The sequence below is a fragment of the Nycticebus coucang genome, chromosome 15 (assembly GCF_027406575.1).
Source record: "Nycticebus coucang isolate mNycCou1 chromosome 15, mNycCou1.pri, whole genome shotgun sequence".
NCBI lineage: Eukaryota > Metazoa > Chordata > Mammalia > Primates > Lorisidae > Nycticebus > Nycticebus coucang.
Window position 1 is genome coordinate 96,596,642 of NC_069794.1, and position 23,443 is coordinate 96,620,084.

General features: G+C 38.1%; 1 long non-coding RNA gene across 5 annotated transcripts in view; it reads left to right on the top strand.

Moving 5' to 3' along the window:
• Positions 1-23,443, top strand: part of LOC128566947 (uncharacterized) — a 96,573-nt gene that overhangs the window by 35,349 nt on the left and 37,781 nt on the right. For 4 of the 5 annotated variants that reach the window (XR_008374671.1, XR_008374673.1, XR_008374670.1 and 1 more), the window contains exon 2: positions 20,797-20,891. This is a non-coding gene — a long non-coding RNA (uncharacterized LOC128566947). Of the gene's footprint in view, positions 1-14,933; positions 15,147-20,796; positions 20,892-23,443 lie in introns of those variants that run through there. The other variant, XR_008374672.1, reaches the window with a different exon arrangement.

The following is a 23,443-nucleotide window of genomic DNA, read 5'->3' on the forward strand; positions in this document are numbered from 1 at the left end:
TATATATTTGGCTTTACTTAGAGATTTTGAAAAAATATATAATCAGCTCGGTGCCTGTTGCTCAGTGGTTAGGTTGCCGGCCACGTACACTGGGACTGGCTAGTTCATACCCAGCCTGGGCCTGCTAAACAACAATGACAACTATTACAACAACAACAACAACCAAAAATAGCTGGGCGATGTGGCGGGCACCTATAGTTCCATCTACTTGGGCAGCTGAGGCAAAAGAATCACTTAACCCCAAGAGTTTGAGGTTGCTGTGAGCTGTGATGTCACAGCACGCTACCAAGGGTGACCAAATGAGATTCTGTCTCAAAAAAAAGAAAGAAAGAAAAAATATATAATCATATTTATACTAAATATAGGACGATTGTGGCATATAAGGTAATGGTTATATTAAATTAAAGCAAAATATGAAACTAAAGAAAACTCTAGTTTGGAATCAGGCTTTTAAGGCAATTATTTACTCTTCTCTGGTTATTAATAACCATAATTTTGTGGAAAAATTTGAGGTATAGTGACTTTGACAGTTATTCAAGGTGGTATTTTAAAACCTCTAATAGTTATGGAGATGGATGATGGTGATGGTTATAAATGTATGTAATACCACCAAACTGTACACTTAAAAATGGTTAAGTTGGCCAGAGTGTGGAGGCTCATGCCCAACCTAGCACTCTGGGAGGCTGAAACAGAAGGATCCCCTGAGCTCAGGAGTCCAAGACCAGCCTGAGCAACATAGTTAGACCACATCAGTACTAAAAATAAAAAAACTAGCCTGGACCTTGTGGTAGGCACATGTAGTCCCAGCTACTCAGGAGGCTGAGGCAGGAAGATCTCTTCTACCAAGGAGTTTGAGGTTGCTGTGAGCTGGGCTAGTGCCATGTCACGCTAGCCTGGGGCGACAGAGCAATGCTATACCTTAAAAAAAAAGATGATTAAGTTGGTAAATTTTATGAGTATTTTATCACAATTTTAAAATTTTGGGGAAAAAAAACTCTACTAAAGTTGAATGTTATGAACAAATGTAGATCATTCCAAGAGATTTTCCTATAATTTGAACATGCATTTCATTTAATTTGAATGTGCAGTTTCTGAATTGACCACTGTACTCTGTTGTTCAACTCATGAATCATCTCTTATGGCAGTCATGCAAAATATGCCTGATTCCAGGTTTTAAAAATACCTATCATTTCCTTGTGAAGAAGGATCTTTACTTCTCACATTTGTGGCTATCATTGCGTCTCCATTAATCAGTATCCGGGACACTGCCCAAGTTTCTGATTTTAATCCAGGATGCAATAAGAATGTACAGAAATAAGCCTGTTAGAAATAGTCCAAAATAAAGAAAAATAGCTCCTCTATGAAGACCTTACCAGAAAATCTACTTTTAAGACTCCATCCTATGGAAGGAAGGAAGGCAAAAATCTAGCGGCTAGATTTTTCCTTTTACCAGTAGAAAAAAACTTGACTGGAACCAATAAAAATGCCCCCAATAAAGAACCGTTTTAATTATGAAAAATCCTTACATTTTGTAACAGAATACTTAGCCTTTTAAGTATATCAGCTGGGTGTGGTGGTATAAACTTGTAGTCAGGTACTCAGAAGGCTGAGGCAGGAGGATTGCTTAAGCCCAGGAGATCAAGTCCAGCTTGGGAAACACAGCAAGACCCCCATCTCTACAATAAAATAAATAAAAATAAAGTATACAGCTGAATATTTATTGCTAGGAAAAAAATATAAGTGTAAAGAACAAACCAGTATAGAAGTTTAATAACAAGGAGTTAATAGAAGTTATTTCTGGGTGATGGGATTACCTTTTCCTACATCCTGCTCATTTGTATTTTCTTTAATAGCAATTGCTTGTCATAAGAAAAAAAAAACAAAGTTTTCAGAAATGCTTATTCAATATGTTGTCATCATTTGCTTATTCATGAATCCAACAAATACAATTCATTTGTTGAATTAATTGAAACTTAGTCCTTGCTCTCATGGCTCTTTTTTTTTTTTTTGAGACAGAGCCTCAAGCTGTCACCCTGGGTAGAGTGCTGTGAAATCACAGCTCACAGCAATCTCCAACTCCTGGGCTCAAGTGATTCTCCTGCCTCTACCTCCCAAGTAGCTGGGACTATAGGCACCCACCACAGTGCCCAGCTATTTTTTTTGGTTGCACCCATCATTGTTGTTTGGTGGGCCTGGGATGAATTCGAACCCGCCAGCTCGGGTGTATGTGGCTGGTGCCTTAGCTGCTTGAGCCACAGGTGCTGAGTCAATTTTTTTTTTTTTTCTATAGAAGTTAGGTCTTGCTGTGTACCTAGGCTGGTCTTGAACTCCTGGGCTTAAGCAATCCTCCTACCTCGGCCTCCCAGAGTACTGGGATTACAGGAGTGAGCCACTGGGCCTGCCCTCATGGCTCTTAATTTATGAGGAAGAAAAGGCATGTTCAAACAATCTTGAAATTCCTGTCTTTTATTATCATCACTTAATTGCCCAGTCATTCCCTCCCTTCTCCAAGCACTTTCACCCTCTGCTTACAGTATCTGCCTCCCTGCCTTTTCTGTCATCATCATGTCCCACTTCAGTGTCCACAGGGACAACTCATTCAAACACCATGAACTCTGTGTGACTTCACCAGCTTTTACAGCCACTTGACTCAGCAATACTGAGTATACTCAAAGTACACTCTTCACTCTAATCACCTAGAAACTACTCCACAACTTCAGAGTCCAATATATTGATCTTTGACGACAACCTCTTACCCTTCTAGATTTTCATTCCCTTACTCCCTAAACACCTGCTTTCTTACCTGATTTTGACTTCCATTCCTTAACTTGTCCCCTTCTTTCACACTATAATCTCCCACATAGCTTCATATTTTTTCCTGTCCAGCCTAGACTGTCAGGTACATAAGCCTTTCCTGCTAATAACCTTTGTCCCTAGTTAAATTCCTTCTCCTGTTCCCTAGCTCATATACGTACTTTATACCACTTCACTTCAACTCATACTCGCGACTTCCCCTCTGCTCTTATCTCTTTTATACTTTCTTTATCAGACAAAAAACTATCAGATATGAACTCCCTTAACTTCCTGCTCTACATACAACCGTCTTCACCTCTTTCCTTTTAGTCTCAGGAAGCGGCGCCCTTTCTCTCTTTCCAGGTTAGTTCTTTTACCTGCACCCTTGATCTCATCACCTACAGAATCTTGCTTTACCTTTTCTTCTCATTTTAATCTCTCCTTTCTGCTAATTCTGTTCCCATATTTTATAAGTTAAAATAAAATTTTATGAAGTTTAAACTCTCTTCTCTATTCTGCACTCTCCCCACAATTATCACCCTATATTTCTGTCTTGAAGAAATGAAGAGCCTTGAAATAATACACATTTATTACAAACATTATCTTTTAATATACGTTTTTTTTTTTTGTAGTTTTTGGCCGGGGCCGGGTTTGAATCCACCACCTCTGGTATATGGGGCTGGCACCCTACTCCTTTGAGCCACAGGCGCCACCCACTTTTAATACACTTTTTAACTCAACGCAAACAGAATTCTGCCTCCATTAATCCTTTGAAAGTGTTCTTGCAAACATCACTAAGGACACAATTGCCAATCCCATGATCTTTTTCAGTCTGCTAGACCTGTCTTTACCTTCTGAGGCTCCCCCTTTCTTTCCTTTTGAAACCTCTCTCCTACTGGGTCTCTGAACACTGAGCTCACAGCAAACTCAAATTCTTGGGCTTGTGTGATCCTCTTGCCTCAGTTTTTCATTTTTGGTAGAGATAGGGTTGCACTCTTGCTCAGGCTGGTCTCAAACTCATGAGGTGCTTTTCCCTTCGCAACTCTTCTGTTGCCTCCTCTTACCTTGCGCATTTACTAATTTAATTTTGCTTTTCATTTCTTCTTACTAAAATTAGTCGCTGCAAGCAATGGCATCCATTTCCCCTAAAATCTCAACTACCACCTGTTTAGTGATAGCTATATCCAGCCCAGATCTTTCTTTTAAGCCTCAGTTGCATATACTGAGCTCCCTACTGAACTTCTCCACTTAGATTTCCATTGCTTTTTTAATTTTGTTTTGAGACAGTGTCTTGCTTTGTTGCCTGGACATGAGGGCAGTGGCATGATCCTAGCTGACTAAAACCTTAAACTCCTGGGCTCATGCAATCCTCCTGCCTTAGTCTCCCAAGCAGCTGGGACTACAGATGTGTGCCACCATGCCCAGCTAAGTCGTTCCCTATTTTTTGTAGAGATAGGGTCTCGCTATATTGCTCAAGTTGTTTCTGAACTCCTGACCTCAAGTGATCCTCTTGCCTCTTCCTAAGTGCTAAGATTACAGGTGTGAGCCGCCAAACCCACCCCAACACTGGCATTTACTCTTCTGTATTCAATTGCATCCTCACTAAGCTTCTCATCTCCCTCCCTTTTCCCAGTTTTCCATCTCACGCTCTTAAATACACACACCCACTCTCACACTCTCAAAAGCTCTGATCCTCCACTTGACCCTTTGTTTTTTTGATGATACAATTGTACCTGATAACCAGCCCAGGGATCAAAGTGTCATTCTAAACTTCCTTACCTCTATCTCAACCATCACGACCCTAGTCCAAAAGTTCATTATTTCCCACCATGACTGTAAAGCCACACAAAAATACTTAACATTTATTTAAAAAATAATAAAGAGTACTTTATAATATTCTCCCAGTGCCTAAATGATGAAAAACACCACATTACCTTATTAGCAAATGATGAAGGCTATATAAAAACATATATAGCTTCCACTGTTCTCAAACTTCAGAAAACCTTGTTTATAACCAGTACCTAACGGCATTCAGATTATAGCTGCTTTTGCTTAACTATCTGTTCGTATTTGAATAAAGTAAATGTATATACTTAAAGATATCTATAATAACTATTAAACTGCATGCTCAGCAGTTCAATAAATAATAGGATTTATAACAAAATACAATTTTTACACCTTTTTCATTCATTAGAATTTATTTATTTTATTATTTTTTTCTTTTTTGCAGAGTCTCACTTTGTTGCCCTGGGTAGAGTGCTGTGGTATCGTAGCTCACAGCAACCTCAGACTCTTGAGCTCGAGTGATCCTCTTGCCTCAGTTTTTTCATTTTTAGTAGAGATAGGGTCTCATTCTTGCTCAGGCTGGTCTCAAACTCATGAGCTCAACTGCTCTACCTGCCTCTGCCTCCCAGAGTGCTAGGTTTATAAGCGTGCTAGGTTACAAGCGTGAGCCATTGAGCCCAGCCCTGAGTTTCTTTTCATTCCCATCCTCCTGTCATGAACAATACTTAACCTATCTATGCTCTCTCACTTTATAACAATTCCTCATCTCCGAAGTGATTACAGTTAATGCACCTTCACAGCCACCCTTAGAACGATAGTGCACACCTAAGGGAGTCAGAGGAACTTTGCCTCTCCAAGTTTTTCCTACTTGGATCTCTGGTGCCTGAAGGGTAAAACCTTCTATTCCACAAGATACCCAACTGCAATTTTCCTGCAGTGAAATGTTAAATGGATGAAATTCAATGATGCTAATATACAAAAGACAAACATGGAGCCTTCCTTGGTCAACTGGGAAAGGAGATGGGGAAAGAGGTATTTTTTTTTTTTTTTATTGTTGGGGATTCATTGAGGGTACAATAAGCCAGGTTACACTGAATGCAATTGTTAGGTAAAGTCTCTCTTGCAATCATGTCTTGCCCCCATCAAGTGTGACACACACCAAGGCCCCACCCACCTCCCTCCTTCCCTCTTTCTGTTCCCCCCCATAACCATAATTGTCATTAATTGTCCTCATATCAAAATTGAGTACATAGGATTCATGCTTCTCCATTCTTGTGATGCTTTACTAAGAATAATGTCTTCCACGTCCATCCAGGTTAATACAAAGGATGTAAAGTCTCCATTTTTTTTAATGGCTGAATAGTATTCCATGGTATACATATACCACAGCTTGTTAATCCATTCCTGGGTTGGTGGGCATTTAGGCTGTTTCCACATTTTGGCAATTGTAAATTGAGCTGCAATAAACAGTCTAGTACAAGTGTCCTTATGATAAAAGGATTTCTTTCCTTCTGGGTAGATGCCCAGTAATGGGATTGCAGGATGAAATGGGAGGTCTAGCTTGAGTGCTTTGAGGTTTCTCCATACTTCCTTCCAGAAAGGTTGTACTAGTTTGCAGTCCCACCAGCAGTGTAAAAGTGTTCCCTTCTCTCCACATCCACGCCAGCATCTGCAGTTTTGAGATTTTGTGATGTGGGCCATTCTCACTGGGGTTAGATGATATCTCAGGGTTGTTTTGATTTGCATTTCTCTAATATATAGAGATGATGAACATTTGGAAAGAGGTATTTTTAAGGAGCCTTCAGAAGCAATGCCTTCCAGTCATTCTTGATTTTTTTTTTTGCTTTTCTTTAATGCACATGTACTTTCTTAGTAGGGGGGAAATGTTCAAAAGCAAGGCCTAAGTCTAGTTTTAAGGGCAAAGAAAAGCTGTGTACAAAGTATTCTTACATTAAGTGATTTAGGAGAGAATTTGAACTTTAACTTATGTACTACCATTTATCACATCTATAACTTTAAACTTTAGGAATTTTGTAGCCAGGCATGGTGGCTCATGCTATAATCCTAGCATTCTGGGAGGTCAAGGCGGGTAGATTACCTGAGCTCAGGAGTTTGAGACAGGCCTGAGCTAGAGCAAGACCCTGTCTCTTAAAAAAAAAAAAAAAGCCAGGCATTGTGGTAAGTGCCTATAGTCCCAGCTACTCAGGAAACTGAGGCAAGAGAATCACTTGAGCCCAAGCATTTGAGGTTGCTGTGAGCTATGATGCCACAGCCTTCTACTAAGGATGACAAAGTAAGACTCTATCTCAAATAAAATAAACTTTTGGAATTTTAATTTTATATAAAAGGAAGGTAAATTCCTTTTTTTTTAAATTAAGTCATATATACATAGATCATGAATACATTTATGCCTTTGTGGGATTCAATGTGTTGATTATTTGTACAAATTGGAGTGTTTACATCCTACTAATTAACATAGCTTTTACCTCATTTAAATCACAGTGTTAAGACATTTATGTTCAGCCCTGAGTTTCTACTTGATAGATTTGTACCCTTGCAATATGCTCCATAGGTGTGGTCCCACCATTAACCCTCCCTCTATGGAACCACCCCCCTCCCTTCCCTCCTTCATCCTGGGCTAGAGCTGTGATTCATCTCTCATATGAAAGTGTGAATGATTATAAATTGGTTTTATAGTAGTACTGAGTACACTGGATTTTTTTTTCCATTCCTGAGGTACTTTACTAAGAAGGATATTTACCAGTTCCATCCATGTAAACATAAAAGAGGTAAAGTCTCCATCTTTTTTTAATGCTGCATAATATTCCATGGTGTACATATACCACAATTTATTGATCTATTCATGGGTCGATGGGCACTTGGAGGAAGAGGTTTTATATCTCCTCTACTATATATATATAAAATATATGTATGTATATATGTGTATATATATATGTAGTGTGTGTGTGTATAATTTTTTTTTGAGACAAAGTCTCACTCTGTTGCTCTGGGGTAGAGTACCATGGTGTCATCATAGCTCACACTCTTGGGCTAAAGCAATTCTCATGCCTTAACTGCCCAAGTAGCTAGGACCACAGGTGCCCTCCACAATGCCTGGTTAATTTTTCTATTTTAGTAGAGATGGGATCTCACTCTTGCTTAGTCTGATCTCGAACTCCTGAGCTCAAGCTATCTGCCCGTATCGGCCTCCCGGAGTGCTAGGATTATAGGCATGAGCCACCACAACCAGCCTCTCCACTTATTAGTAGTATTGCAGTTTAAGTTTATTAAAGGAATTGAAGTTAAGTGAAGTCAGTTTGGGGTTGTTTTGCCAATGGCACAAACATCTAATTGCTAAAAAGAAAAAACAAAAAACAAAAACCTCTGTGCTTAATAAAAATACATCCACCAATAAGGGAAAAATTCTTTGATTAAATATGTATGATATTCTTCTATATGGACTGTGGAAATGAACTTAATCTTCTGTTTTACATCAAATTTTTTTTTAAGAGTTTCTTTAAAATTAGGAATGCAGTCTGTTTATACTGTCCTGAGTTCACTGGGTCAAAAGTTAACAGTATGGGGTCATTAAGTAAATTAAATGTTAACAGCAAAAATTAAAGGACTTAAATTAAAAACATAGGGCCAAATCCTATGATGGAAAAAAGTAAGGAAAAAGTGTTCCCATAAGAACTATAAACTGCTTACCTATTTAAAATAAACTACTTCTTCAGAGCTGCCTTAAAAGGTTAATTTGTTTTAAACATTTCTTAGTCAAAAGGGAATGTGATGTATTTTAATCTCCATATTTCCCTATAGATTTATTCTATAAGAAATAAATTGTGTATACTAAGAATAGAGATGTAGCTTGAGGCTCAACTGTCTTTAAATTTCTTTCTTTCTTTTTATTTTTATTTTTTTGAGACAGAGTCTCACTGTATTGCCCTCGGTAGAGTGCTGTGGTGTCACAGCTCACAGCAACCTCCAGTTCCTGGGCTTAGGCAATTCTCTTGCCTCAGCCTCCCGAGTAGCTGGGACTACAGGCACCCACCACAACACCAGGCTATTTTTTTGTTGCAGTTTGGCCGGGGCCGAGTTTGAACCCACCACCCTCGGTATATGGGGCCAGCACCCTACTCACTGAGCCACAGGCGCCACCCTCAACTGTCTTTAAAGAACTGGTCACACATCCTCAAGTCATATCTCCTAGGGAGCAGAGGTTCTCAATCTTATTTCTGTTTATTTAAATAAATAAGAAATGAATGTTAATAAATTCCTGTTTCCCTGTCTTCCACAACTTCTAGGGCAAGTTTCATCTCAAAGCAATAAAGTTTCTTCTGTGAATGTCATGAGTTGTAATATTTTTTAAAGTTTTTACTCACTATAGTTTATTTTACTAAAAGCCTGCAATTTTCTTTTTTTTAGAGACGGAGTCTCACTTTGTTGCCCTCAGTAGAGTGCTGTGACATCATGGCTCACAGCAACCTCTAGCTCCTGGTCTTAGGCAATTCTCTTGACTCAGCCTCCCGAGTAGCTGGGACTATAGGCACCTGCCACAACGCCCGGCTATTTTTTTCTTGCAGTTTGGCCGGGGCTGGGTTTGAACCCACCACCCTCGGTATATGGGGTCGGAACCTACCCACTGAGCCACAGGTGCTGCCCACTCTGCAATTTTCTTTTGACTAACTGTCAAGAAGAGATCCATTTCTATTATTTATTAGTCTTTTTTAATTATCTGAATTAGTGTTCTCCAATATAAGAATTTTAATGAACAGGACAAAAAGTTAACACCAACCCTTGATATATTTCAACCCTTGACTGTAAATAGTATATGAGATACCTCTTGGGTTGTCACTTTTTGAGAAAGATCCTGTTATTTTTATTTTTTATTTTTTGTAAAAATTAAGAAAAGTATAATTCTGGATACTGGGTGATTTATGGGAGATTAATCAGATGAAGGAAGCCAGAATGATGAAGATTTTTAAATCATAAAACCATTAAAGAAATACTAAATATGCCATTAAAGCAGTATTTAATATTATATTTAATATTTAGTATTAAATATTAAATGGCGTATTTCATTTAGTACTAAGACGTAGGCGTGTTGGCATATGTCTGTAGTCCCAGCTACTGGGTCAGAGAGGCTAAGGCAAGAAGATTCTTTGAGGTCAGGAGTTTAAGGCTGCAGTGAGCCATGATCAAGCCACTGTACTCCAGCCTGAGTGACACATCAAGACTTCTCTAAAACATTATATAAACTTTTTAAAAAAGATGTAGGCAGAACTGTGTTCCCTTCTGGAGGCTCTATGTAAGAGTCTGTTTTGCTGCCTTTTTCAGCTTCTAGAGCTCATGAACCTCATAAATCTCTGGCTCATGGTCGCCTTCCATCTTCAAAGTCAGCAATGGCTGGTTGAGTCTCACATCTCATGACTGACTCTTCTGCTTTCCCTTTCCACACTTAAAAAAGACCCTATAATTACATTGAGCCTCTTCAGCTAATCCAAGATAATCTATTTTTAGGTCATCTGAGTAGCACTTTTAATTTCTATGTGCAATTTGAATTCCTTCTCACCATTGTAACATAACACAATTTTCCTTTAGTCTCCCCATGGACTGTCATCCATCTCTAAAATTATATCCAAACTATTTGCATATATTCAGTATTCTAGGAAAAGGGTCTATAGCTTTCAACAAATTTACAATTTAAAAATCATTAGACTGGCCCCCCAAATAGTCTGAAAAACACCAGTGTTCTCTTGGAATAACAATACAGAATTTTAGAATAAGTTTTTATCATCTATATTTTTAACTATAATCATAAAACCTTGGTATGAACTCAAAGTTTTTCTTGAGTTTTTCCTCTGTGTGTTTTTATAAGGGCCGTATAAATGGAGAGGGACAGGGGAGAGAGAAAACTCACCTATGCACAAGAGAAGGCAAATGATACAGATGTTCTTTGAACCAGTTTTATTTTTTTAACTTTATGTAAATACTAAATAAACAGGTTTTTAAATTTTTTTTTGTTTGTTTGTTTTGAGACAGTCTCACTTTGGTGCCCTTGGTAGAGTGCCGTCACATCATAGCTCACAGCAACCTCAAACTCTTGGGTTCAAGTGATCCTCTTGGTTCAGCCTCTCTAGTAGCTGGGACTACAGGCACCTGCCACAACATCTGGCTATTTTTAGAGAGGGGTGTCTCATTCTTGTTCAAGCTGGTCTTGAACTCCCTGAGCTGAAGCAATCTACCAGCCTTGGCCTCCCAGGATACTAGGATTATAGGCATGAGCCACTGCACCAGGCCAAAAAAGTTTTTAAGTTATAAATTTCCTTCAGAAAAACAAGACTTGTCAGGAAAATCAAAGGAACTTAAAAACCCTACTAAGCAAATTGTTTTTAAGACATTCACCAGTGATACTGTTTTCAAGTAATTGTTCAGTATGTTTTCTTCTTTAAAAGTCTGCATTCTTTCTTGAAAGATGAACAGACCTACAGCTTTCACAGTTTTATCTGAATAAATTAATATGCTGAAGCCAACATTCCATCACTTGTAACTTACTCATTAGCACGAGGGAAAAAAAGCACTGAAATTACAAGGCCTTAGTTCTCCGTATTACCTGTGTTTATGATTCATTTGCTAATGATTGCATTACAGTTTCCAAAAGCAAAATCATATACTTTAAATTATGATTTCAGATTTACTCTTACAACAAATAAAGAGGAGTAAGCAGGCAGAGACAGAAACTAGCTGGGTAGAAAGGGCTGGGGAAGAATAATTAACTTTTTACTCTATGGAAGAAAGAAGGCTGAAAACTTCTGCCCTAATTGAGTGCCTAAATAATTGAGTTCTTTCTTCTTATAAAGTACGTTACTCTGTGGAGTATCAACGTTCTGGGCAGAAATTCTTTCTAGTTTTTTTACCCATGAATTTGATGGTCTGAAATAAAAGGGCTTTTTCTTTCTCTTTCAAATTTAACTCAGGAATTTGCACCCTCTTGTGGTCAAACATAAAATTCTTAGTTTTCAAAAGACCCTTTTTTCCAATGGGGCTTTTTGTTCAGGCATAGGAAGTGCTGTAGGCGACTTGATTTTGTTTTACCTAGCAAATCAAGAAACTCCAACGAAGAATTTTAGGCTTATGAAATAAAATTTTAACCAAAATGAGACTTATTTTCTAAATGTGACCTTCATGTAAACTTTAGCCTCTGCAAAAAGGGGATAACTGCACCCATTTCATGAGTTATATGAGGATTCAATGGGAAAATGCATGTATGTGTTTAGCAGACATAGGGCCTGACATAGTAGATCCTCAATAAATATTATTTATCAACACCATCACTTTAGAATTTTCTTGACAAGAGAATATCGAAAAGGACACAGATCAGAATTCTACAGTAAGGAAACCAGGTCGCATTATTTACTTATTCCTTTTTTTTTTTTTAATTAAATCATAGCTGTGTACATTAATGCAATCATGGGGTACAATGTGCTTGTGTCTGATAATTTTAATAATTATCTATGTTGGACTGAAGTTCTATTACAATCTTGCAAATAAGTTCCCCAATATATCATTTATTCAGATTCCTCTAGCTGATTCTTCCCACTGGTACATTTTTAAAGTACAAAGAATTTGTAATTATCTCTGGAGGTAGAAATTTGGATGATTTTTACTTTCCTATATAAACTTACTTTTTTAAAATTATAATAACCAGAAAAAGCACTAAAACTACTCCATTTCCAAATATTATTCTTGCAAAATGGAAAAATAAATTAACATCCTTATTCACCTTAGAGAAGTCATTACTCATATTTGGCTAAAATCATTTGTCAGGCTGATTTACCATTTTAAGACACTCTTGAATAAGGATGCTAACCCCTAATGGTACTAACTGAGGTACAATGTTTAAAACACCCATTAAAACACCCGTTAAAAGATATGCTCATGACTGACTCCCAACTATAAAAAACATTTACAAAAATGCTAAGCACTGTTGAAATGCCTTTTATATATTGGCTCATTTACATCCTTACAATGCCAAAAGATCCGTCAGATAAAGTAACTCACTTAAGATAACACAGCAAGTAGCAAAGCTAGAATTCAAACCCAGACAGTTGGGTTCCAGAGTCCACCCACTTAAGCAGCAAACAAAAGTACCACTGAACCTTAAGACAAGTGCTCTGGGGTGCCCTGTTAACCCTTGATGATCTCAGGTTGCTAAAATCCATTTCTTTTCCAAAGAACCTCAACAATGCAAACCTTGCTACTCTTCTCCCATTTCCTTACTAATTAATACTTTAAGCACTTTCATATCCATTGTCTTATTTAACCTTCACAAGGAAGGTGTTCAAATACTGACTTTATCATTATTTATTGTCTTATAGTTCCCAGGGTTTTTTTTTTTGTGTGTGTGTGTGTTGTTGTTTTTTTGAGACAGTCTCACTATGCTGCCCTGGGTAGAGTTCGGTGGAGTCACAGCTCACAGCAACCTCAAACTCTTCGGGCTTAAGCGATTCTCTTGCCTCAGCCTCCCAAGCAGCTGGGACAACAGGCACCGGACACAATGCCCGGCTATTTTGTTGTTGATGCAGTTGTCATTGTTGTTTAGCTGGCCCAGGCCGGGTTTGAACCCATCTGCCTCAGTGTATGTGTCCAAGGCCTTACCCACTGAGCTGCGGTCACCACCATACTTCCCAGTTTTTGAGAGTGGACGCAGGTTTGCCTAGATCTTGTGTTTCTAGGTATCAGTTGGAAGACTTTGGAGCAGGTTTCCTAATCTGAGCTTTTGGTGACCTCATATGTAAAATGAAGATAATACCTACTTCATAGGGCTGTTGTTACCCAATAAACACGATTAATCCAGTAAAGCATTTATTTAGCAGTGTCCTAGTACACAATCAATACGTGGTAGTTGTTATTAGTTTATCAATGCGTCATACAAAGGAAACCCTGGATTTACTTCACTTGACATGTCATTTAAAAAAAAAAAATCACCCTTTCTGGCTCTGCGCCTGTAGCTCAGCAGGTAGGGTGCCAGCCACATATACACGGGAGCTGGCAGGTCCAGCCCGCGCCTGCCAAACAATGACAACTGCAACCCCCAAAAACGGCCAGGTATGGTGGGTGCCTGTGCAAGAGAACAGCTTAAGCCCGGGAGTTGGAGGTTGCTGTGAGCTGTGACAGTACAGTACTCTACTGTTAGAGTAAGTGAGACTCTGCCACACACACACACACACACACACAAAATCACCGTCTCTCGGTCAGGTGTGGTGGGAGGCTGAGGTGGGTCCATTGCTTGAGCTCAGAAGTTGGAGACCAGCCTGAGAAAGAGCTACAGGGGGTTGTGGCAGGTGCTGGTAGTCCCAGCCCCTAGGGAGGCTCAGGCAAGAGTATTGCTCAAGCTCAACAGTTTGAGGTTGCTGTGAGCTGTGACATGACAGTACTCTACCCAGGGTGACAGAGACAGATTCCGTCTCAAAAAAAAGAAAAAAGAAAGAAAGAAAAATTACCCTAAATGACATCCAAAGACTGCCCATCCTTACCTTCCCAACCAAGCCGAAAGTTTACGGATAAATGAGATCGTAAGAGAAACTGGATTTGATGAAAGCGCCTCCGAACAGGCAGGCTAGGGCAGGGAAGAAGCACTCCAGCAATCCTAAGTAATTATTAACACAAATACAACACGCACGAGTATGTAACGAGAAAGGAGAAGAAACGACGTCTCCTGCTCAGGTTGGATCTTGAGCTTGAAAGATGTCCAGGGCTGCAGAATCTGACGCACGTGGACTAGCCCGCTTCCTTGCTATCTGTACTGCCACCGGCAAGTATTTAACGTCTCTGAGCCTTGGCTTCCCGGTCTCCAAACTGAGAATGGTTGTTCCTGCCTCCTAAAGTGGCTTTGAGACTTAAGAGCGAAGCTCCTGTAAAGCGCTGGCGAAAGGCAGGAGCTCTACGTGGGGCCGTTTTAATACCAGCGTCTTAAGACACGTTCCCTTCTTGGGAATTTAGACAAAGGCTGTAAGACGTTTTCCTTTTAAGAGGGACCTCCAGGAGTATACTAAATGCCTGCGGATTGATGGGTGTTTGCGCACCCTCGGGCCCACAGTGTGTACAGTCAGTCCGCCGCCGCAGCTGTGCAAAGGCTGTACGCACGCTCAGGGAAAAAGGCTAGCGGACTGCTACCCAACAGGCGAGCGGAGAGCGGCGCACGGCAGGGATTCTGCGCATGTGCACGGCGTGGGGTGGGGGCGTGAGGAGGGTTGGAGTTTGCGCCTGCGCAAAAGTGTCAGGCGAGCAAGAGGCGGGGGGGGTAGAGGCGGTATTGACAGCTGCGGAGGCAGCCCGCGTTCCCGGCATGCCGTGGGGCGGCGGGGTTGGCTCCAACGAATTTGAATGAGGAGCCTCAGCGCTTTCGGCGCCATTTTCGAGTGATGCCTGATCTTAGCAATCTAGCGGGAGGGACCGGATAACCTGTCCGAGAGTACAGTTACCACTAGGACTGGGCCAAAAAAAAAAAAAAAAAAAAACTCCCCCCATCCCCTGGAGCAAAGGGCAGTCGGCGGCGCTTCGCCAAGGTTGGTGCAGTCGGTAAGAGCCCGAAGAAGTAGCAGGACGGGACTCGAGAGGCGGCAGGGTGGGACCCGCGGGCAGCAGGGGTGCGGGGAGTGGGCGCTGGGTCTGATGTCACTTTAATGCGAAAAGGCCCGGGAAGCCCGCTGCGGCGCGACCCGGGTGTCCGGAGCGGGCGGCGGGCGGGATGTGGCGGGAGCGCGGGGCGCGGCGGTGGGGGAGGGGAGCTGCAGTTTGCGCGGGACGAGCCGGGCGGGGGCGGCGGTGTCACCGGACCGGCCGGGCTGCGCGCCGCGGGGTCTCCCGGGCCGCGGGGCCTTGACAGCAGGAGGGAGCGCGCGCCGCCCTCGGTGTCCGGACCGAGCCGCCGCTCTTCGCAGTTCCCGGCTCGCGGGGGTCGCGGGTCGGCCGGGCCGGCCGTCTGGGGGGTCGTCTTGGGAAGGCGTTTGTCGCCGCCGCCGCCGCCCCCCGCGCGCCCGGTCCCGGCGAGGTGCAGGTCGGCGGCGGGGACCGCGCCCGACGCCGCCGAGCCGGGCAGGGCAGGGCAGCGCGTGGGGGCGCAGAGGGCTCTCGGGGAGACGCAGACTTTCACTTCTTCCTGGGGACGTCTGTCATTTGCTTTCAGCCCTGTCCCTTCTCGGGGGCACGAAGGGACGCGCGGGCTTTGAGCTCGGATTCCTCCTCCCGACTCGCGCTTTGCCGAGAAGACTCTTTTCTTCTCCAGTCTGTGAAACTTGTCGCGAGGAAACAAGCAACCTGGGGAACCAGCGACGTTTTCCCCCCGACAGGCCCGTCTCGGGACCCCTTCACTGTCATCTTGCAGGTGCCACCTTTTCTGGGGAACCCGCTCGCCGCCCAGGCACAGAGCAGGGGCGGCGTTTGTCCCGTTAGGGATTTTTTTCCTTGTAGCTTCTATCAGTCCTCCCTCGACAGCTCTTGAACGCTGCGAGCCAGTGACTGTTAACTTCAGCTGATACTTTATGGCCTTCCTAAGAACCCCTCGCTAGAGACACGCGGGATTCGGCGTGCTTTTCCGGGCTGGGGGCGCCCCGGGATTGCCCCTTGGCTGCTGGGCGTCCCGGAGATGCTTCTGCAGCAGCTGCTCAGTTGTTCTCAGGGAGGAATAACGCTTCCCGGGACCTGCAGCCACCTTTCCTTAGGACTGCCTGCCTACCTTACCTCTCCGCCTGGAGCTGATAGTAAGGATTGATTGATTGATTGCTTTCTTATATTTCTGGGAAGACTGAGAGATCCGCCCTCACTTGAAATCTTTGCAAAGAGGAGAGGAGGAGAGCGCTGGGTGATGTTTTTCAAATTGTGTCTTAACGGAGCTTCCAAAACACTGGATTTGTTGCCCCCTGATTGGCTGGAAGGAAGCGGGACTGGGGGGTTTGAATGTTGAACGCTAGATTATAATTCTCGACTTTTTGAAAAAAATTATACTTTTAGTTCGAGAACTACAGAAAGTTATGAGACATTAAGACGGTAGTTTTAAAAAGTTGATGTTTCATAGTGTTTTTTTCCTCCCATAAAGGACCTTCAGGTGGTTCTGAAATGAATATTAAAAGTAAAATTGAAGAGGCCGTTTTTTGTAAAATTGTATTTCTGATGGCTGAAATGACAACACTTTTATGTATTTGACGCTGTTCTTTATTGAAAACACTGAGTGAAGGATTTAGGTTTTTTTACACGAATTTTTTATCTTGAACACATAATTGTTGGATGCAGATTCCGGGGGAATTGTTTCTTAAATAAAAAAACAATTTTCTTAATGTCAACGAATAATTTTTCCACATTTTCCATAAAAATATATTTTTAAAACTCTTTACATATAACTTAAAATATGTAGATTCTGCTGATGCAGTCATTGCAGTAAACTTAAAACTTAATAGAGGAGACATTTATGTTTTATTTAGACAATAGGACAGGTAAGTAAGTGCAGGTATGTATATATGGTGTCGTTCCTTTGATAAATTTATTGTGAAGAAATATATTGTATAAACAATGTGGGTGTGTTGTGTTTTATTTGGTTGTTTTTTTATTTAATGTTGCTTGAGACAGCCGTTGGTATATTTTTATTTATTACCAAGCTTGTCATTGTTTTAATTACATCTTGATAAAAGGCAGGTGTAGATTTCAAAGAAAAGCCATAAACACTGATAAACAGCTTTATGTGCTTTCAGAAAGAATTGTTTAATAGTTTACATCTTTTTATGAATTGTAGTTGAAATTTTGAAATTTATATTTTGCATTTTCACATTAAGTCAAAAATGCAATGTAAGAAAATACTCAAGTGGAAAATTTAATGACTTTTACAAGTCTTCATAGGACTGTAAATATAATTTATGTTAATAAGTGGAATAGCTGAATTTCTAATTCACACTATTTTGTATTGTCTTTATAACATGAATTGGGATTGCACAACCCATGTTCACTTCCTTTTTTTAAAGCTGTGTATTTTGGATCAACTCATGAAAATTTCATAAAAGGTGTAATTATCCTCTCTATAAAATTTGATTTAATGAAATTGAAGATCTCATTTCTATTTTAAATACATTTGCACCTAAAGTACCAGAACTAGTGGGTTTTGCTTTTTACTGTTGATTTTTGTTTATGGTTTTACATTTTAATTTTCAGTCAAATTGTGTGACTTGTAGAATTTTGTGGAGAATGGGGGCGAGGCTTTAAATTCCGCCAGGCTGGTTAAGTTTAATCATACTTTTAGCACTTTGGTTTATAGGATTTTTTGTTGTTTATTTTGGGGATGGTGAGTAAAGGATTGTTTAATAAGCCATTTTTAAAAGAAGGATTTCTTTATTTAAAATACTTTACGTAAAGCTTGAGAACACACAAACACCTAAATAAAATCCACAGCATTAAAAATATTTTCCCTCTTGTGTCATGCTACATAAGAGGAAGAGTTTGGTGTATCAGCATGTAAGTTCCAAGAGATGTATATTTTTAATGTTTATATGCATGTGTTCATATTTTTCTGTAGAAATCCATAGTTCTAATTTATACCGTAAAGACTCAAAGTCGTGGTGTTGCTACAGTAGCTCAACTCTTTTTGAAGCTATATTTACATTCTATAGGGAGAGAATGAAAGAAAAGGTATCAGTCTTCCTGATAGCATTGATTTTCATTTGTTGGCCCTTCATACTATTTTTAAAAATCCAAGTACAAGTGCAGTTACAGACTTTTTTAAATATACTGTTAATTGTCTTAGTTTTACATTTACAAAATATAGCCTCTGGATGTAACAGTGCATTTTTAAAGATCAAATGAATAACCATTTTAATATTTATCAAGAACTACAACTAAGGATCAAAATTTGAAAGTAGCTTTCATATTCTGGATCCCTTGTTTCATCATGCTTTCTGTATTACATTTTTGTTTTTTGTTTTGTGGAGACATGTTTTTTTTGTATTTTTGTTTATTTATTGGTATGTAGTGACTGAATAAGCAGAATGTCAGAATATTTCAATCCAGAAATATTGGTCAGTCGATTTGGTTTACAAAATGAAAAAATATTCCAAGAAACTGTATTAGATATTTTTTCTACATGCTACATTAGCTTTCTTCACTTAAAAAACAAGTAGATTACAAATTTAAGGTTTGTTAAAATTACCTTATAAAAATTAATCTCTCTTTAAAATATTTCTCACCTAAAATTGGCTCTTTTTTTTTGTTTGTCTAATGAAGCTTACTAATCCCATTGATTTTAACCCCTTTTGAGAAGAAACAGATTATTGGTCTGATTATAACTGGAAAACACATCTTAGAAAAAATTGTCACCTTAGAGTATTCGTGTAAGTTTGTGGTTTTTGTTGTTTTTTTTTTCCAGCAAACTTAGAAACATTGTGTGCCAGGCAACTAATTTTGGCACATGAACTCAAACTATGACTTGCTGAAATTTTTTAGCCCCCAAACTCAAAAGACCAAAGGAAATCAGCAATAAGATACCACTTTATTTCCAGTAAGCATTGAAAATGAGATTAAGCATTTAAATTTTAGCAGTGACAGTATTAGAACTTTAAAGTCATGATTGTCTTAAGAGTAACAGTCTCAATTTTACAATATCCCCTTACTTATATGTGTTTATGTATTTATTGGATTATTTGTATATACAAATGACCGTATTCATAAAAATATTGCTTTCTGATAGGGAGCTGATGGGCATTTGTTCTTTTGCTTGTTTTTGGTTTTTGGCCTGGAGTTTGGGGCTTTTGTTGTGGTTTTGGTCTGTATTAGGTATACTTTAAAGGCTCTTCCTTTTAGACAAGTTTCAAATACTGGAATTGATGTTAAATACATATATTTGAACTTTATTCTTCAAATTTATTTCAAATTATGAGTAATTTAATATACTTTTGTTTACTCCTGCCTTGTTTCACTGAAGAATGTTTGCCCTGAAAGACTCGTGGTTTCTAAGTATAAATAGTAAGTTATATTTTAGATTTCAGGTTTGAGTTTTACTACTTGAAGTTTTTTTAATAATGCCTTTCTTTAGTCATATACATTGGCATTTATCATATTTATGTCTAAACCTCTTTTGTTATAATCTAGTATTTTTTGTCTCCCTACTATTTGAAAACTTCACATTTAGCATGTGATACGTTTTGTTTTACTGTTTTCCTTCTATGATTTCTAAGCTTAAGATACCTTAATTTTCGGAGTGCTAAAATATAGAAAACTGTCTTTTGAGGAAGACTACGTAGAAATGACTTTAATTTTTTAAAATGTCATGGTATTTGGATTGGTTTTTATAAGTTAGTTATGGTTGTATGGGTTTTGTTATTAAACAATATTTGGTGGCAGAGAAAGAGGTTTTTGTTTGTTTCTATCTTTAATTTTCCTGAGCCATTTTTAAATAAACTAAGAGTATTATGATTCATATGTAGGACATTATAAACTTTGATAATTTAATAATTAATATTTTTATATAATTGATTGTTATATTAAATCATTATTTAGAAAGGTGAAACAAAGGAAAAAACTAACATACATTCAATTATATCTTACCTCTTGGAAACATTAAAAAATTTTTTTGTTCAGTAGAGGTTCATTTATTACTTGTAAATGATTTGTTTAAAAAATAAGTTCCATGTTTGATCTGGTAGAACTGTAATTATTAAAATATTTGGCTGGGCAAAAGACAAAAGTTGAAAATAATGGTAATCATGAAATGTTTGATAACTTGAGGAGAAAGATACGATGTTTTACCCTGTCCCTTGGGTAATCTTTACACTGTATGTACTTCATGAGTTTTAAAAGCACAACCTACATTTCTGACATTTTCCTTATGAAATCCCTCTAACCAGTCCTCTAACAGCTACGTCTCACACACACACACTCTCTCTCTCTCATATCCGTGTTGCTTTGAAATCGGATGGCCTGTAGACAAATGAAGGCAGAAACACATTAATGTGGTTTGTTTCAAGAGGCTTCAGATACTACAACATGTCACAGGTGTTTCTAATCAAGTTATTTCTGTTTTAAAAACATTATTTTCAAGTTAGGGCTTCTTTGAACACTGGCAAAATTGGGGTCATTTTGAAGACCTTACCTCTGTATTCAGGGATCAACTGTGAAACTACAGGAGGTGAAAATCTGTTAAGTGTCTTCATGCTATAATACATGACGTTTTTATTACAGGTTTTGACCTTTAGGAGAGAGCCAATTCTGGAGAACAACCTAACTTCTTTGATTGAATACTCACATAATATGTTGGAACATGCTAGGAGATTAAGGTACAGTAATGAATTTTAAAAGCATGTATGTAATTGTGTATCTTTGCAATATAAGTGGATTAGACAATTGGTAAATCTGAAAGTTTTAGATGAACTTAAATCATTAAATAATTAATAGAAAATCATCCTGTGAAGCTGTGTTGTCTTGCTTATTAAACCTCTATATTTAATTTTATATAGTTGATGTTCTCATTGTTTTATATTTGGCCCACCTCCAACCGAATTTATTTCAAAAATAAATGTATATAGTAATTTCTTTTTCATTTCCTTAAGGTTGTTATTACAGCATACTAAGTAAAAGAATTAAATAGGGGGCTTTCCATCTTATAAAATAGAGGGTTTAAATCAAAAGGAATTTGGTGCTTGGCTATTTGGCAGGCAGAGTAGTAGGTAGAGCCTGCAAAATTAGATTAATGAGACTATTTTAAGAGAATTTAAAGTATTCCAGGTAGTATCCTAACCAAAAGTGGCAGTGTGGTTGAAACCGAAAAACCCACTTTCTTAAACAGAAACTACTAGTATCTAACTCATAGGTACTGTGATTTAAGTTGTTCATATCAAAAGTTACAAATTCTAAAAATAAAATTGTAGAATGCCTAAACTTCCAGTGACTTTTATTGTCTTAACCTCCAAAATACTTTTATCACAAAACCACTTTTGTGACATATTTATATTCCTTGACTTTTATAGTTTTTGTGGAAAATTTTACATAGTATTTAGCTAATACAATTTTTGTTTTCTAAATGTTTATCTGGTACAGTGAAAATGAATTTATTGAACAATATTACTAAATTTTATGTGGTGAATTCTTTACTATTAATCCCATAGTGAAGTATTAATTATTATATCGTGCTTAAAAAGCTATTTGCTAAATAAAGTGAAGTCTACTAAAATTTACTACTATTTAAAAAAATTTTTTTACCTAAAAATGTTTACTTTATATACTTAAGATATAAGAAATCCTATAGGTCTTTTTTCATGAGAAAAGTGTAAGTTAGTCCTAAGATTGAAATGTAATTATCAAGAACAGTGCAAAAATCTTTTAAAACAAATTCTCGGATGTGTTTAGTAATGTTTAAGTATTAAGATACTATATATCAAATTTTTTTCAAACTGAAATTTGGTATTTCAGGTATCTTCAGATAGTAAATGGATAATCCAGGAATGTGAATCCTTTAACATTTATATACAGTGTTAAAATTTAATGAGAATCAGTTTAATATAAAGGTGAAATCCAGGTACTTTTATGTTGGTGTCCTTGGTGGTTGATTGATATAATAAATGCAAGGTAGAGAATGTTTTTATAACTGTGATATGAGAATGGTTTTTAAAAAACAGCTTAATTTGAATAGGATGAAAAATCAAAAATATAGTTACTTGAGTAGGAGAAAAAAAATCCAGGTTCAACTTAACAATTTCAATTCAAATATCTGTAGTATGTTAAATAGGGGAGTAGAGACAGCATTTGGTCTTAATTTAGAGAGTTGTGGTTTGTGATTTTTGAAGGTTTCAAAACTTATATTAATTAGACACAAATATTTAACATCATGTAATTGTTCTCTCTGTAATTATATACTGGTTTATAAACGTCTAAACATTTAGCTTAGTAAATAAATATCTAAAAAATCAATACGTTTATTAACAGTTCTTGTATTTAGTCAATTCTTAAGAGTGAGAAACCTAAGTGATAATGTGTATTATTTTAGGATGTAGATTAATAAAGGCTTCAACTATTATGCATGACTGACTCTTTGTTACCTCCCTCTTAAAAGGCATCCTTTATAGATTTTGACTGTTTTAAATTTACATACTTGATTATATGTAACATTCTCAATAGGTAGATCATGATGTCAGAATTTGCAAGAAGAGATTAATTTTTTTTTCAGTGATTTGAATCTCATTTGTGTAATATTTTTACTTTTGGTTAAGTGCATTGTCATAGTGAAATAACACTCACTTTCAGGAAAAATTATTAATTGTCCCTAAAATACAGTTACACTGCTACTGTTCCTATCTAATTGAAATGGTTGTTTTAGGGTAGAAAGACATCTGAATAAACTAGAATAGAGGAACCTGAACATATCCACACATTAAGGCACTTAAAATTATTCATTATTTGTCATTAATATATGAATGCTAGTTTATAAGGACAGATTATATTTTATTTTAAGCCGTTTGTCGGCTATGATAATTGAGGTTTTGTGCTATTGAGATACGATTAACTTTTTAATAATTTTTTTTAAATGTTTGTAGAAGCAATTTTGTACATGTATATATTTTGTGTTTTTACTTGAAACAGCAAATAACACCCATACCCTATTTATATTGTTTTTCTAATGGTCAGACTTAAGCATTTTTCAAAGGCTATGTGAGGGTTCTAAATTCTTAGTAAATATACATTTTGAAGTGGAATTTCTGTTCACAGCACCACGAACCACACTTTTCACATTCTATTAACATGTATTATTTCCCATTTTCATGGTTTGAATCATTTGGAGCAAAAATGTGCAGCATGTTTCAAAGGTGGTAGGGCTGATCAATCCCACCAGCTA